Raw genomic sequence first — 15,000 nt, forward strand, 5'->3', positions numbered from 1 at the left:
ATGACTATATAGATATGAAAAAATCGTAAAAAAAAAAGAAGGAAACAAAATTGAATCGCAGGAAAAGGAGAGGAACGCACGGAGGAGGAACGAACGTATGAGGGAAGGAAGAGGAGGAGAAGAGAAACACAGAAAAAGAAAAACGTATCCGAGGAAGAGAAGAGGGGGGGAAAAACATAAGGGAAGGAAACATATAAGAACAGAAAGAAAGACGGGAGAGAAAATCGGAGAAAAGGAAAGTACGAGAAAGAAACGCGATGGGGGAGGGGAGGGGAAGGGAAGAGGAGGGAAACGCGATGGGGGAGGGAAGGGGAGGGGAGGGGAGGGGATGGGAGGGGCGTTGAACGTGAGAGGCAAGAACGTGTCCAAGCCGTTCCTTGGGCGCGATAGAGGGGGGTCACGCCATCCGTCCGTAACGCGCATCGGGAACGCGTCCGGAAGCTCATTCGTCTGAGAGGTGTTATTGAGGCCTCCTGCCTCCTCTTTTGCTCCTCCTCTTCTTTTTCCTCTTGCTTCGTACAAGAGGTGTTGTTGAGTTCTTTTTCTTCCTCTTTTTCTTCTTTTTTTTCCTCTTTTTACTCCTTCTTTTCGTTTTTCTCTCCTTCTTCTTGCTTCGTTCAAGAGGTGGTGTTGAGTTCTTTTTCTTCCTCTTTTTCTTCTTTATTCCTGTTTTTCCTCTTCCTTTTCGTTTTTTTTTTCTCCTTCTTCTTGTTTTGTTCAAGAGATGTTGATTTTTTCCTATTCTTCTTCATTTCCATCCTTTTCTCCCCTTTCTTTTTTCCCTCTTGTTCCTCCTCCTCTTCGCTTACCTCTTCCCCCCTTGCTCCGATTAAGAAGAGCTGTCGACTTCTTCTTCGTCCTCCTCTTATTCTGTCTCCTCGTAGTCTGTCTACTTTCCTTCTGCCCCCTCTTCTTCTTCCTCTACTTCCTCTTCTTCCTCTTATTCCTCTTATTCCTCTTCTACTTCCTCCTGCTTCGTCCAAGAGGTGTTGTCGAGTTATCTTTCCTCTTCCTCTTCCTCTTCCTCTTCCTATTCCTTTTACTTCGCCTTCGACGCATCCAAGTATCCGCCTTTGATGACACCTCCCCATCATTATCCCCCCCCCACACACCCACCCCAGTATCCCTCCCTCAAGGAATATCATCTTCGTGCATCTTCCTCCTCCCCCTTCCCCCCCTTTCCTCCCCCTTCCCCCTTTCCTCCCCCTTCCCCCTTTCCTCCCCCTTCCCCCTTTCCTCCCCCTTCCCCCTTTCCTCTCCCTTCTACCCACGTATCAAGAAGTCCTCCTCCTCCTTCGTTTTTGACTCCTTCGTGTACCCCCCCCCCCAACTCCGCCCTTCGCTTCCTATTTAAGAAGTCCTTTTCTGTTCTGACTTTGACATCTCCGTCTTTCCTTCCCTCCTTCGAGAAGTCCTTCGCCTTCGATATTTCTTTCCCTCCCTCCCCTCACCTCACCTCCTTCCCCTTAGCTCCCCTCCTTCCTACCCCCTCACCTTCCCTCCTCCTTCCCCTTATCCCCTCCCTCGCCATCCCCAACCGCTCACCTCCCCTCCTTTACCTCTCTCCCTCTCCATCCCCTCCCTCTCCTCCTCTCCCCTCCCCTCTTCCTCCCTCCTCCCTCCTCCCCACTCCCTCACCTTCCCAGCCCCCTTCCCCTCACTTCACCCCCCACCTCCCCCGTCCCCTCCCCTGACCTCCCTCCCTCCAGAAGTCCTCAGGAGATCCTTCTGGTCGTCCTGTGATCCTTCTTACGAGACGCGTCAATCCGGCACCTGTTCCTTGGGATCTCTGGGCCAGACTTGTTTAGAGGGGGGGAGGGGGGTGGAACGGAGGGGGGATGGGGTTGTGGAAGGGAGGGGGGAGGGCGGAGGGGGTGTGGAAGGGTGGGGGGATGGGGTTGTGGAAGGGAGGGAGGAGGGCGGAGGGGGTGTGGAAGGGTGGGAGGAGGAGGGGGTGTGGAAGGGTGGGAGGACGAGGGATGTGGAAGGGTGGGAGGAGGGGGGTGTGAAAGTGTGGGGGGAGGGGGTGTGGAAGGGTGGGAGGAGGAGGGATGTGGAAGGGAGGGGTGGGGTGTGAAAGTGTGGGGGGAGGGGGTGTGGAAGGGAGGGGTGGGGTGTGAAAGTGTGGGGGGAGGGGGTGTGGAAGGGTGGGAGGAGGGGGGTGTGGAAGGGAGGGGGGAGGGTGTGTGGAAGGTAGGGGGGGATTACGGGAGGGTTGTGGAGGGGAATAGGGGATAGGGGGAGGAGAGTAAGGGGCGTAGGGAGTGGATGTGGAAGGTAGGGGGGGATTACGGGAGGGTTGTGGAAGAGAATTGGGGATAGGAGGAGGAGAGTAAGGGGCGTAAGGGGTGTGGGTCGAATAGGCGTGGGACGTGCAGAGGATGTGGGGTGTGTGGGGAGAGGGGAGTGGATGGAGGATTGGGGGATTGGGTGGGGTGGGGTGGGGGGGGGTAGCTTCTATAATCTGACACCGGGCGTGATTGGCCAATTGTTTCGGCGATTATCTATGATGGAGCGATCTCGTTTGTCTCCGCCCGGGTCCGTCGATCGCGGGTCTCGGCTCCGGAGCGGGTGGAGCTGAGGACCTTTTTTCCGCGACGCGAGGACTCGTTCTAAGGAAAGGCGAGAGGGAAAAGGAAAGAGAAAGAGAGGAAAATAGAAATGGAGTCTTTGCGAGTTTATGCCTTTGGATCTATGTCTTGGGATCTCTCTGTGTATATTTGTGTATGTATATATAATACACGCACACACACAAGCACACACACACACACATACACACACACACACATACACACACACACACACACACACACACACACACATATATATATATATATATATATATATATATATATATATATATGTATATATATATACATAATATATATATGTGTGTGTGTGTGTGTGTGTTGTGTGTGTGTGTTATATATATATATATATATATATATATATATATTATGTGTGTGTGTGTGTGTGTGTGTGTGTGTGTGTGTGTGTGTGTGTGTGTGTGTGTGTGCGTATTCATTTGCTTTTGTGTATGTATGCCTGTACATGTATATACGTACGAATCAAAAAGAAAAAAAGAAACACAGAATAAAATCAGAACACAACATCCATTTTCTCTCTTGGCCTTTTGTCCCGCAGTCGATCCTTAGTCTTGAAACGAGTAGCGAGTATTTTCCTTCGAATGTCGAAATAGATCCCGAGTATTCTTAAGAACAACCGGTTCAACGTCTTCTTTCTCTCTCCTTCGATTCTTCACTTTCGACACAGCAAGAATCGACATTTGCAAGAATTGACACTTGCAAGAATCGACATTAGCAAGAATCGACATTTGCAAGAATCGACACAACAAGAATCGACGCCTGCAAGAACCGATACATGCAAGAACTGATACATACAGAGATCGATATGAATAATCTAAAAGCGCAATTCGTACGGATTAGACTTGCTCATAAATACTGAGCGTGATATTACAATCAACGATCTGATAAATCCAAGGAGCAAACGAGTGTCGCTGAGATGAGGGCTTAAGAAGTCGTAAGTGTCGTTCTTAGACAAATGGGAGAAGGAGAAGGATAAAAGAAGGAGGAGGAGGAAAGGAAGAGAAGGAGAGAGAGAGAGATAATCGAAACAAACATAGGAGGCAGTAAAAGAAGTTGATAACCAGGAGAATGAACGATAACTAGGAGAGAAGAAACAGCGAAAAACAAAACATAAACAGACAAACAGCTGATTGTCGAGCGAAAAGAAACACTTCGGACCGCTCGCCTCCTTTGACGATTAAACGAGGTAACTTGATTCGTAGGTGACATTAAGATGTCATCTTCTCCCCTCCCCCTCCCCCTCTCCCTTCTCCCTCCCCCTTATCATCCCCTTCTCCCTCCCTCTTCTCCTCCTCTTCTACCTACCCTTTTTTCTTCCCCCTTCTCCTCTCCTTCACCCTCCCCCTTCTCCATCCTCCTTCTCCTCCCCTTCTTCCTCCTCCTTCTCCTCTCCTTCTCTCTCTCCCTTCCCCTCCCCCTTCTCCTCTCCTTCTCCCTCCCCCTTCTCCCTCCTTCTTCTCCCTCCCCCTCTCCATCCTCCTTCTCCTCCTCTTCTTCCTCCCCCTTTTCCCTCCTCTTCTCCCTCTTCCTTCTCCTCCCCTTCTTCCTCTCCTTCTCCCCCCTTCTCCCTCCCCCTTCTCCTCCTTCTCCCTCTCCCTTCTCCTCCCCTTCTTCCTCCCCTTCTTCTTCCCCCTTCTCCCTCCCCCTTATCCTCTCCTTTTCCCTCACCCTTCTCCCTCCCTCTTCTCCTCCCCTTCTCCCTCCGCCCTTTCCTCTTCTTCTCCCTCCCCCTTCTCCCTCCCCTTCTCCCTCCCCCTTATCCTCTCCTTCTCCCTCCCCTTCACCCTCCCTCTTCTCCTCCCCTTCTCCCCCCCTTCTCCCTCCCCTTCTCCTCCCCTTCTCCCTCCCCCTTCCTCTCCTTCTCCCTCTCCCTTCTCCTCCACTTCTTCCTCCTCTTCTTCCTCCCCCTTCTCCCTCCCTCTTCTCCCTCCCTCTTCTCCTCCCCTTCTCCCTCCCCCTTCTCCTTCCCCTTCTCCCTCCCCTTTCACCCTCCCCCTTCTCCCTCCCCTTCTCCCTCCCTCTTCTCCTCCCCCTTTTCCCTCCCCCTTCTCCCCTTCTCCCTCCCCTTCTCCTCCCCCTCTCCCTCCCCTTTCTCCTCCCCCTCTCCCTCCCCTTTCTCCTCCCCCTCTCCCTCCCCTTTCTCCTCCCCCTCTCCTTCTCCTGGGCTCTCACTCCGTTCTCCCTCCCTACCCTCCCTCCTCCGTATGCCCCCCTCCCTCCTCCGTATGCCCCCTTACCCCTATATTCTGTCCCCTACCCTTTGTCCTCCCCCTACCCCCTATCCCCTTGCCCCTACCCCTTATACCCTTATCTCCAACCTATTCAACCCCCCCTACCACCACCACACCAACCCCCTATTCCCCCCATACCTCAACCTCCTACCCTCTACCCCTAGTCCCTAGCCCCTAGCCCCTAGCCCCTAGCCCCTTACCCTACCCCTACCTCCTCCACCGTCACCACACACCTTTAACACATTAAGGTCGGATTGCACGGGTTATACTGCCTGACACACGACCTAATGAAATACCGTCAACTTGTGGCCTGTTATATTATGCATTTGATAAACGTGTCTTCGGTTAACCTTTTGTTGACCCCCTCCCCCTGACCCCCTCCCACTGGCCCCCTCCCCCTGGCCCCCTGACCCCTGACCCCCTCCCACTAACCCCCTCCCATGACCCCCTCCCATGAACCCCTCCCACTGGCCCCCTCCCACTGACCCCCTCCCACTGGCCCCCTCCTCTGACCCCTTCCCCTGACCCCCTCCCACTGACCACTTCCCCTGACCCCCTCCTTCTGACCCCATCCACCCTGACCCTCTGATAATAGGGGGGGAGGGGGGAGATAGGATGAGGGAGGGATTAAATAGATGGAGAAAGAGGGGGGGGTGTAGATAGATGGGAGGAGAGGGGGGTGTTGGGGGGGGGTTAGATAGATAGGAGAAGAGAGGAGAGGTTAAGATAGACAGGTAAGGGGGAAGAAGCTAGATAGATAGATGGAGGGGACATTAGAAAGATAGGAAGGAGAGGGACAGATAAATAAAAGGGAAGGGGGTTGAATAAACAAGGGGAATCAGATAGAATAGAAGGAAATACATCACATAAATAGAATAAAAAAAGAAAGTAAAATAAACAGAAAAGAGAAGAGAGGACAGATAAGCAAGAGAGTAAGAACTCGATAGCTAGATAGGGAGGGGGGGAAGGGGGAAGGAGGGGCTTGAGGGTGTAATTATCAAGAGTCATTACTCTAATTACACCCTAAGAGTTGATGTAATTGTTGACAGTCTGGATGATTCAGGTTGTGATCTGCGCTGGGCTCATGATAACATAAGTACTGAACGGCGGTGGGTTTGGTTTCCGGGCGTGTGGGGGGGAGGGGGGAGGGGGGAAGGGTGGTAGAGGGGGGATGTGTGTTTGTGTGGGTGGATGGGTGTCGTTTGTGTGGGTGGGTGGGTGGGTGGAAGAGTGGTTGGGGAGGGGGTGGGGGGTATGTGTTTGTGTGGATGTGTGTTTTTTTGTGGAGGGGAGGGTCTGTGTGTTTGTGTGCTTGTGTGTGTGTGTGTGCGTGTGTGTGTGTGTGAGTGTGTGTGTGTGTGTGTGTGTGTGTGTGTGTGTGTGTGTGTGTGTGTGTGTGTCTGGCCCCCTCTCTTCCTGTCTGTTCACCAACAGACAGACACACAAATACACAAACGTGCCCATATGCATATCCCCAAATAATTTGCCATAGAAATATATTGATGATGAAACTAAATCCTTAAAAATCAAAGATCACTAACGTCTCAGAAGGAGAGATTTTTTATCTTCCGACAGCGCCCCGGTGTCGACGCCATCAATTTCAACCGCAGAAGAAGACATATAAAGGCGGAAGATCTTTGCATCTTTCTCTTTCTTTCTATCTCTCTCTATCTATATATCTCTATCTATCTATCTATTTATCTATCTACTTATCTATCTATCTCTACTATCTATTTATCTTTCTCTCTATCTATCTATCTATCTTTCTCTTTCTCTCTTCCTCTTTCAGTCTCTTTCTCTCTCTTTCTCTTTCCCTCCTTCTCTCCCTCCCTCTCTCCCTCCCTCCTTCCCTCCTTCTCTCCCTCCCTCCTTCTCTCCCTCCCTCCTTCTCCCCCCCTCTCTCTCCCTCTCTCCCTCTCTCTCCCTCTCTCTCTCTCTCTCTCTCTCTCTCTCTCTCTCTCTCTCTCTCTCTCTCTCTCTCTCCTCCTCTCTCCTCCTCTCTCTCTCTCTCTCTCTCTCTCTCTCCTCTCTCTCTCTCTCTCTCTCTCTCTCTCTCTCTCTCTCTCTCTCTCTCTCTCTCTCTCTCTCTCTCTCTCTCTCTCTCTCTCTCTCTCTCTCTCCCTCTCTTTACCTTTCTTGCTCCCTGTGGTTGGATATATCACCTCGTTCCGCGTCCAGAAGTTATTAGTCTTGAAGCCCCAACGACTGGGGGAGGGGGAGGGGGGTGGGGGTGGGGGTGGGGGGAGCGGGGTGGGAGGAAATGGAAAGGAGAGATGACAGGGATGTTGATGATGATTATGATGATGATGTAATGATGATGTTGATGGTGATGATGATGTTGGTGGTGATGATGATGATGGTGATGATGATGATATTAATGATTATGATTATAGTGATGCTGATAATGTTGATGATTAAGAGGATGATTGGTGATTGTGAGGATGGTGATAATGATAATGATGATATTACTGATAATAAGAGTACGAATAAGAATAAGAATAATTATTATAATGATAACAGTAATGATAGTAGTAATGACAAAATAATTTCTCGCTTTTTTCTAAAACTTACAAAAAATATAAAGGAATATAAAAAAAACACTTCCGACGCTGAATTATCAAACAATAAATCAAAACAAATACCGAAAAAAAGGGGGGGGAAAAGGAGAAAGTAACACCAAAACGCGAGTATAAATTTTAAAACTCCGGCGTCTCTTTTTACCGCTGTCACCCCTCGAACCCGCAACCGGCCAGCCAACAGAAAACGGGCCTTGCCTCCTGGACTCTGCCTGGAATCGATGCCCCCCGCTGATTGGCCGCTATGTCGTCGAGGAAGGGAGCGGCGCCCCCTGCAGCGCTGGTGGATGGGGGTGGTTGAGGGGAGATACGGGAATGGGGGGGTAGAGGGGGTGGAGAGATCGAGAGAGGGAGGGGAAAAGCACAGAAGAGTCATTTTCCACATCAGCGTTGCCAAGGTATACTCTATATTTTGCGCAATAGAGTTGCTACCTTTTTTCCCCTCGTTCTGTGAGAGGGGGCGATGTGAGGGGAATGCTTTCCTTCACGTCTTCAGGTATGCTGCTCGGGGATGCCTCTCCCCTTTATTGTCTATCGCGGATCCTCGTGAATGAGACACAAATGAACTATTTTTAGACAAGGAAAATGAGAAAGAATGAAGGAGAGAGAAGGAGAAAGAGAGAGAGAGAGAGAAAGGAGATGAGAGAGAGAGAGTGAAAGAGGGGAGAGCAGCCGAACGAGGCCCCCCCTCCCTCCCCTCCCCATCTTCCTTCCCCTCCTTTGGCGGCGCTGCTCCCACTTTCCAGCGGATACAGGGGAGGAGAGGGGAAGGGGGGAAGGGGGTGAGGGGAGAGAAAGGGGAAGCGGGGAGATGAGGGGAGAGGTGGCCTGAGCGCCCGAGAATATGAGGTAGTGCCGACAGCCTGGAAGCCTCGATAGCTGCGATGGCGAGGCGTCTACGCGCAGACAAGTTTCCAGTTTACACTACGAGAGAGAGAGAGAGAGAGATTTGCGATCGGTCCTTCTGGCGGTCATTCTCGCTCTCTCTCTCTCTCTTTCTGTCTCTCTCTCTATATATATATATCTATCTCTCATTCTCTCTCTCTCTCTATCTATCTATCTATCTATCTCTCTATCTATATATCTATCTCTCACTCTCTCTCTCTATCTATCTATCTATCTTTCACTGTCTATCTCTCTCTCTCTCTCTCTCTCTCTCTCTCTCTCTCTCTCTCTCTCTCTCTCTCTCTCTCTCTCTCTCTCTTTCTTTGCAACTGTCTATCTATATGTCTGTATATTGATGTGTCTGTCTGTCTATCCATGCATTTATCTACTCATATATGTGTGTGTGCTTGTGTGTGTGTGTGTGTGTGTCTGTGTGTGTGTGTGTGTATGTGTGTAAGTGTGTATGTGTGTGTGTGTGTGTGTATGTGTGTGTGTCTGTGTGTATGATAGATAACTAGATAAATAGATACAAACAGCCAGCCAAACAAGACACACAAAAAAGGCAACAGACAGAACCCGACAGACAGACAGACAGACAGACAAACAGACAGACAAACAAACAGACAGACAGACAGACAAACAAACAGACAGACAAACAAACAGACAGACAAACAGACAGACAGACAGACAAACAAACAAACAGACAGACAGACAAACAGACAGACAAACAGACAGACAAATAGACAGACAAACAGACAGACAAATAGACAGACAAACAGACAGACAAACAGACAGACAAACAGACAGACAAACAGACAGACAAACAGACAGACAAACAGACAGACAAACAGACAGACAAACAGACAGACAAACAGACAGACAAACAGACAGACAGACAGACTCGGCTCCAATCCCCCGAGCTAACGCGTGTGGAAGAAGAAGGGCCAAGGCGGTGTCTTCTGTTGTTTGTGATCTATTGCTCTTCGTTTTCCCCCTTCGATCTATTGCTCTATTTTATGTGTTTGTGTTTGTTTGTTTGTTTGTTTGCTTTTAGGTTTTGGGGTTTGTTTTTTTGTATTTTTTGTGATTTGATTTATGTCTTTGGGGGGTCTTTTTTTGTTTGTTTGTTTTAGGTTTTGGTGTTTGTTTTGTATTTGTTTGATTTTTTTGTGTGTGTGTGTTTGTTTGTTTGTTTGTCGGTTTGTTGTCTTGTTTTGTTTGTTTGTTTGTTTGTTTTTCTGTTGGTTTTTTAAGTTTACTTTCTTCTTCCCTTCTTCGTTAACTTCTTTTTTTCTTCTTCTCGCCCTTCTTCTTCCTTCTCGATATTCTTTTATCGCTGTCTCACGATTTCTTCTTCCTATGTATTCATCTTTTACTTCTTTCGTATTCTAATTCTTCAATTTTTCCTTCTCTCTTTCTTTCTTCATTTTCCTTCTTCATTTTTATCGTCTCTTTTCCTTCCCCCCTCTTCTCTTTCCTCTTACTTTTCCTTTTTTTCTTCGTCTTTCTCCTTCTTCTCCTTCTCGCTTCAACTTTTTCTTACCCTTTTCCCCTCTTTTCTTCTCCCCTTGTTATCTGTCCCTACTTCCTTCCACTCTTTTTCTCCTTCCCATTTCCCCTTCTCTTTGTACCCTTCCATCCTTTTCCCCTCCCCTCTTCTCTCTCGCCTCTCCTCCTATTTTTCTTCCTCTTTTCCTCTCTCCTTTTCTCTCTTCCATTTCTTCTCTCCTTCCCCTATCCTCCATTACCTTTCCCTTTCTACCTTCTTCTCAACCTCCCCCCCCCTCCCTCTCTCTCCCTCTTCCATTTACTTTTCATCTCCTCCTCCTCTCTCTTCCATTTCTTCTCCCCTCTCGTCCTTCTCTCTCCTCCATTTCTTCTTCCCTCTCCTCCTTCTCTCTCCTCCATTTCTTCTCCCTTCCCCTCCTTCTCTCTCTACTATTCAATCTCCCCTCAACTCCTTCTCTCTCCTCCCCTCTCGTCCTTCTCTCTCCTCCATCAATTCTCTTCTCTCCTCCTTCTCTCTCCTCCTCTCCTCTCGTCCCCTCTCGTCCTTCTCTCTCCTCCATTTATTCTCCCCTCTCCTCCTTCTCTCTCCTCCTCTCCTCTCCTCCATTTCTTCTCCCCTCTCCTCCATTTCTTCTCCCCTCATCTCCTTCTCTCTCCTTTTCCCCTCTCCTCCATTTATTCTCCCCTCTCCTCCATTCCTTCTCCCCTCTCCTCCATTTCTTCTCCCCTCTCCTCCATTTCTTCTCCCCTCTCCTCCTCCCCTCTCCTCCATTTCTTCTCCCCTCTCCTCCATTTCTTCTCCCCTCTCCTCCTCCCCTCTCCTCCCCTCGGCCGCCGCCATCTCGAGAAGGTCGATAGAGCTCACACAGGGTCGACGAAGAGACTTGCAAGTGATACAAGCTGCGGATCATCAAACATCTGGCAACATTCAAGGCCTCGGCGAGTCTTATTCAGATCCTCGTTGTTGTCGTCCTCACTTCCTTTGCTCTCTCGCTCTCTCTCTCTCGCTCTCTCTCGCTCTCCTGGTCTTTCTCTCTCTCTCTCTCTCGCTCTCTTGGTCTTTCTCTCTCTCTCTCTCTCTCTCTCTCTCTCTCTCTCTCTCTCTCTCTCTCTCTCTCTCTCTCTCTCTCTCTCTCTCTCTCTCTCTCTCTCTCTCTCTCTCTCTCTCTCTCTCTCTCTCTCTCTCGCTCGCTCTCTTGATCTTTCTCTCTTTCTCAATGTATGTCTCAGAATCTAACATGAACTGTACAAATCATTTAGGCATAGTTCCTATACCTATTCATGTATATACAATGTATATAGTATGAATAAACATATCAAAATCAAATCTCTCTCTCTCTCGCTCTAGCTCTCTTTCGGTCTTTCTTGGTCTCTCTCTCTCGCTCTAGCTCTCTTTCGGTCTCTCTCTCTCTCTCTCTCTCTCTCTCTCTCTCTCTCTCTCTCTCTCTCTCTCTCTCTCTCTCTCTCTCTCTCTCTCTCTCTCTCTCTCTCTCTCTCTCTCTCTCTCTCTCTCTCTCTCTCTCTCTCTCTCTCTCTCTCTCTCTCACTCTCCTATCTCTTTTATTACTCTCTCCTTGTCTTTATGTCCATCTGTTGATAAATAGAGAAATGAGAAATACAAAATAATCACAAGAAAACTAGAAAGAAAGAAAAGACAAAGGAACAAAAATATTAGACAGAAAATAACACAATTTGTAATATAAATATAACAATAAAAAGAGAGAGTAAATGATACTATTTTTCTTAAACACTTTTTTTTTTCTTCTATTTTCTCGTCTATGTTATTCTGTTCTCCACTATTATCTTTCCATTTTTCCTTCGCATTGTTTTCTTCTTCTAACTAAACCTATTGTTGTTGTTTTTCTATTAGCTTCTCTGTTGTTGTTGTTGTTGCTATTGTTATTGCTATCATCATTAACGTAGCGAAAATGTGCTACCATTAGTTTCCTTAATGTTAGCGTCTTTTTGCTTGTGCTGTTATCATAATTGTCATTGTAAATTCTTGGTGTCATCGTTATCAGTTTGAATACTGGTTGGATGTTTGTTTGTTTTTTTTTCATTGTTGTAACATTTAAGATAAAATTCTTTTCATTATGATCGTGATGATTATAATGATGATATCAGGATTTTTCTATCATTGGTATTTTTATTATTGATGTTTTTATTAGCATCAGCATTAACATTATTATTAGCATTATCTTTATCATCATCATCATTATCATCATTATCATTATTATCTTCATTATTATCATTATCATTATTACTGTTACTATTATTATTATTATTATTATCATTATTATTGTTATCATTATTATTATTATCATCATTATTATCATTACTGTTATTGTTATTATTATTATTATTATCATTATTATTATTGTTGTTGTTGTTGTTGTTATCATTATCATCATTATTGTTATTTTACTAAAATTACCATCATAGTTATCTTTTTTATTATTATTATCCTTATTATTATTACTTTTATTATTATTATCATTGCCATTGTCATTGTTATCATATATAGCTTTATTATCATCAGTATCATATATATTATCATTATCGTCATTATTGTTATCACTGTTATCATTATTATCATTATTATCATTATGATTATCATTATCATCAATATATCTGTCATTATCATCATCATCAATATCATTATTATCATCATCATTATTATCATTATCATCTTTATTAGTATTAGAATTGCTGTTGTAATCATTGTTATTATCAGTATCAATATCACTATCATTAATATCATCGTTATCATTATCATTATTATTATCAAGATCATTATTATCATTGGTGTCATTATTATCATTATCATAATTATCCTTCTTTTTGTTATTATCGTAACTATTATAATTCTTATAGTTATTGTTGCTATGTTGATATCATTATTGATGTCATTGTTATAAGATTTTATGATCATTTTCACTACCTCATTGTTGTTGTTATTTTTGTTTCGATTATTATTACAAATGATGATTTTATTATCACTATCATGTTTATTTATTATATGTTTATTATCATTATTATGTTTATTGTTGTTATTATTATCATCACCATTGTCTTTATCATTAGAAGTAATAGTGTTAATAGTAGTAGTAGTATCCTGAATACTTATATCACTGTTATCATCATCATAATGATAACTATTAATCTTGTTATCATTCTTGTTATTTTTGTTATCATTTTGGCTATCCTTATTACAATCTTTAATATCATTACGAATATCATAATTCCCATGGCCATTATCATCATCATCACTGTTATTGTTTTAATAATTTTTGCTAGAGTTATAGTTCTCATTAATAACGTCATCACTCACTGTCATTAATAACGCCATCTAGATCGCTATCATCATCCTCATCATCATCATCTCGAATCTACTTTCCAATCGTATCTAAATCTAATCATATCATCGAATTATTGTGATGTTTTTTTTCCCCGCTCCTTGTTTTCTTAGGGGAAAAGTGGGGGAGAAGTATGGAGTCAGCAGCGAGGGAATGTAGCGGAAGGTGATGTGTTTAGGGGAAAATGAGGGAAAGATGTAGGGGAAAAGAAGAGGGGAAGGTAAAAGGAGGGGAGGGGGAGGGGGGGAGGGAGGTAAAAGGGAAGAGAGGAGTGTGTGTGTGTGTGTTTGTTTGTTTGTTTGTTTGCTTGTTTGCTTGTGTGTGTGTTTATGTGTGTGGGATGATTTTATATACATAAAGGAAAAGTTAAAGAGAGGGAGAGAAAGATAAATATAGAGATGAACATAGAGAGAGAGAGGGTGATCGAAAGAGAGAGAGTGATTGAGAGAGAGAGAGTGATCGAGCAAGAGAGAGAGAAAGAGAAAGAGAGAGAGAGAGAGAGAGAGAGAGAAAGAGAGAGAGAGAGAGAGAGAGAGAGAGAGAGAGAGAGAGAGAGAGAGAGAGAGAAAGAGAAAGATAGAGAGAGAGAGAGAGAGAGTGATCGAAAAAGAGAGAAAGAGAAAGAGAGAAAGAGAAAGAGAGAAAGAGACCGAGAGAGCGTTCTTAAGACTACCGTTACGTTTGGCTCACTACAGCTGTTCTGGTTGTTTACAATTTACAAACGGTCAATTGCTTGATTTAGATTGCAGTCATCACGATCAGCTCTCATTACCGAGATTATCGAAAAAGGAAGAATAGAGAAGACACGAGAGAAGAAAGGGGAGGAGGTGAAGTGGAGAGAACAGCAAGAAGATCAAACGGAAAGGTAGTAAGAGAAAGAAGAGGAATAAATGATAAGAAAAAGAGGAATAGGAGAAGATTGAAAAAAGAGGGGGAAAGGAAAAGAAATAAAAACCAAAGATTTTCAGGAAAAAATATAGGAAAAAACGAAAAAAACAATCCAAAAACAGTAAACCAAAGAAAAAAAAAAGAAAAAAAAAATAGGTAAATACATAAATAGAGAAACAAAAATAGAATTGGATAAAAGAACATTTAAAAGAGAGAGAGAAAAAAAGAGAAGGGAAACGGGGGAAGAAAGTCGTTCATACCCGAAGCTGATCGAGACCCAAGTTGACAGAAAGGGGGCGGGGGAGGGGGGGGGGAGGGGGTAGAGTGCCGCGTATTTGGCACCCGGTCGTGGCACCTGCAGCTTTAAAGACGGAGTGCCAGCGATGAAGTGGATGTGGGTGAAGATTCTGAATTTAGGGGCCTCGTGCAATTGACCCACATTCCTTGCTTGATGTTGCTGTTGTTGCAAGGGCTGCTGCTGTTTTTTTGTTTGTGTTTTTGTTTTATTTTTTGTTGTTTTTGTTGGTGCTTTTTTGGTGGCTTTTTTGTTTTGTAGGGTTTTGTTTGCTTTGTTGTTATTTTTGTTTTGTTTTCTTGTTGTTGTTATTGTTTGGGTTGTTGCTTTTTTTTGTTGTTGTTTTTCTTGATGTTTTGCTTTTGTTGGTGCTTTTGTTTTTTGTATGATTTTGTTGTCTTTGTCACTGTTTTTGTTTTATTGGGTGTTGATTTTTTATTTGTTGGTATTGATGTTGTGTTGTTTTTCCTTTACGTTTGCTGTTTGTTTGTTTGTTTGTTTTTGTTGGGTTTTCTTTTGTTTAGTTCCCTTGTTTTCTTGTTTTGTTTTCTTCTTGTCGTTTTTAATCTGTTGTTTCTTTCGTTTCATTTTCTCTCCTTATTTTTCACACGCTGTTGTTGTTTGTTTTTTTTCTTGATTCTATTTTCTTTCCTG

General features: G+C 44.9%; 1 long non-coding RNA gene across 1 annotated transcript in view; it reads left to right on the forward strand.

Moving 5' to 3' along the window:
- The window catches only part of LOC122264848 (uncharacterized), a 227,802-nt gene that overhangs the window by 181,668 nt on the left and 31,134 nt on the right, over positions 1 to 15,000 (forward strand). The gene's annotated exons all lie outside the window — the stretch shown is intronic.

The sequence above is a fragment of the Penaeus japonicus genome, unplaced genomic scaffold (genome assembly GCF_977035675.1).
Source record: "Penaeus japonicus unplaced genomic scaffold, GWHDUDI00000001_assembly GWHDUDI00000039, whole genome shotgun sequence".
Taxonomy (NCBI): Eukaryota; Metazoa; Arthropoda; class Malacostraca; order Decapoda; family Penaeidae; genus Penaeus; species Penaeus japonicus.